The sequence below is a fragment of the Puma concolor genome, chromosome A3, assembly GCF_028749965.1.
Source record: "Puma concolor isolate L17-30 chromosome A3, mPumCon1.1.hap2, whole genome shotgun sequence".
Taxonomy (NCBI): domain Eukaryota; kingdom Metazoa; phylum Chordata; class Mammalia; order Carnivora; family Felidae; genus Puma; species Puma concolor.
In genome coordinates, this window is record NC_141669.1 from 21959827 (window position 1) to 21962414 (window position 2588).

The 2588-nt window shown below is 47.5% G+C and overlaps 1 pseudogene; it reads left to right on the forward strand.

Moving 5' to 3' along the window:
- The first annotated feature begins 1415 nt into the window (after positions 1-1415).
- Positions 1416-2369, forward strand: LOC112864293 (small nuclear ribonucleoprotein-associated protein B' pseudogene; annotated as a pseudogene).
- Positions 2370-2588: the final 219 nt, after the last annotated feature.

Below are 2588 nucleotides of genomic sequence, written 5' to 3' on the forward strand. Positions count from 1 at the left end.
GGAGAAATTCTAGATACGTTCAGTGGAGGGTTAGGGGAAGAAAACAGTGCCAGCTACCACTATTTCCTGTTAATGTAGTGTTGGAAGCACAAGCCAATGCTCTAGGGAAAGAAAAAGAAACAAGTGTAAAGATTGAGAGGAAGAAATAAAACTGTCATTTTGTATCTACTCAGAAAAGCCAATGGAAGCAACAGAGTTTTAAGACTAATAAGAAAGCTCAGCAGGGTTGCTGGATTCAAGACAAACATTAATGAGCATTTCTGTACAGCAGCCATCATCAACTAGAAAACAGAATAAAATAAAAGCATTTGCAAGAGCAACAAAAACTGTGAACTAATTAGTTCAACAAAACTGTGAGCTATTTCACTGAAGCAAGAATACACAGACCTTCATGGAGTAAACTATGCAATTAATAAAGGATATAGATGTTTAAAACAAAATGAGAGGGGTGCCTGGGTGGCTCAGTTGGTTGAGTGTCCGACTTTGGCTCAGGTCATGATCTCGCGGTCTGTGAGTTCGAGCCCCGCGTCAGGCTCTGTGCTGACAGCTCAGAGCCTGGAGCCTGCTTCGGATTCTGTGTCTCCCTCTCTCTGCCCCTCCCCCACTCAGGCTCCGTCTCTCTCTGTCTCGAAAAAGAAACATTAAAAAATAAAATAAAATGAGAGACATTTCATGTTTTGGGAAGGATTGACTCAAAAGTATAAAGATGGCAATATTCCCCCAGTTAGCTCATTTACTCAACAAAATCTCAATCAGAATTTCAGTTGAATTTTATAGGAACCCAATGAGTTTTCTCTAAAATCTATATGGAAAAATAAGGGTCCAGAAATAACTAAATCAACCTTCCAAAATAAGAGTAAAGAGGAGAGTTTTATCATTCCAAGTAGTAAGACATGCTATCAAGTCAGAACAATAAAAGCAGTGTGCTGTTAGCTCAAACAGACAAAAAGATCAGCAGGACAGAATAGAGAACTCAGAAATTGGCTTTTATACGAATATGGGAACTTATCATATAATAAAGTGGGAGCTACAACTGAACAGGAAGAGAGAATGGACTGTTCAGCAGATGATGTTGGGATAACAGTCTCCCTATAAGGAGAAAATAAAACCGGCTCCCTATATGGAGAAAAATAAAGTGCAATCTCTACCAAGCACCACACACAGGATGCTTGAACTTGTCAGTTATCAGATAAAGGCAAATTAAAGCAGCCCTTTATAGCTCTCCCACCATAAAACTGGGAATCTGGTTAATATCGGGTGGTGGTGAGCCCGTGGGGCTCTAGGGTCCTGGGTAGTGCTGACTCGGCAACTGTTCCGGATGATGGCACTCTGGCAACACTTAGTCGATTAACCCAGCATTCTGGTCCCAGACCTATGTTGTTTTGTTTTGTCAATCTTGCATAGATCCACAAGGACACATGCAATGGTATCATGATGGCATTTTTGGGGTGATGATGAGTTGGCAGCAATCTGGATGTCCATCCCGGGGTCTCTGGGTGATCAAAATGTGATGGGTGCGCACTGTGGGGCATCCTGCAGCAAGTCAGAAGAAGGGGCTTAAAAACATAGGATTGGACTTCCGGTAGTGGCAGCGGGAAATGGGTTACCGGGAGGTGTCTAGGCCTGTGCCGATGGGAATCCAGCGGGAATCGGATCCATCGGAACCGTCACTATGATGCCTGTGGGCAAGAACAGCAAGATGCTGCAGCACATTGACTGCAGGATGAGGTGTCTCCTGCAAGATGGCCGTATCTTCGTTCACACCTTCAAGACTCAACAAGCATTCGAATTCAATCCTCTGTGACTGTGATGAGTTCAGGAAGATCAAGCCAAAGAACTCAACGTAAGCAGAAAGAGAAGAGATACTGCTTTGCAGGGGAAAGCCTGGTCTCAGACGATAGTAGAGGGACTTCCTCCCAAAGATACTGGCATTGCCCAAGTGCCACTTGCTGAGCTGCCGGGGGTCCAGGCAGAGCTGCTGTCAGAGGAATCCAACTGGTGTTCCAGGGCCCCAGGTTCCTACAGGACTTGCTGGACCAGTCAGAGGGGCTGGTGGGGCACCCAACAGGTGGTGACCCCGCAAGGAAGAGGCACGGTGACAGCCACTGCAGCTGCTGATACAGCCAGCACTACAGGGGACCCAAACCAGTGTCTGCCTGGCCGTGGGGGTCTTCCCCCACCTATGGGCCAAGGGGCACCCCCTCCGGGCATGATGGGCCCACCACCTGGCATGACACCTCCCATGGTTCCCCCAGTGGGGATCGCCCCTGGACGAGGAACTTCAGTGGGCATAGCCCTCTGGGGATGTGGGCCCCCTCCCCTGCAAAGCAAGGGCCCCTCCCCTGGGAATACACCCACCAAGACCCTAGACTCATCATGGCCCCTATAAGTTCCCTCGCTATTTCCTGAAAGGCTGGTCCTTTTACTTCCTTTTGGCCTGTGAAATTAGTTCATAATAAACTCTTAAGATTATAAAACAGAGGCACCTGGGTGGCTCAGTCGGTTAAGCGTCCGACTCTTGATCTCGGCTCAGGTCATGATCTCGCAGTCTGTGGGATGGAGCCCCGTGTTGGACTCCCCAGCTGACA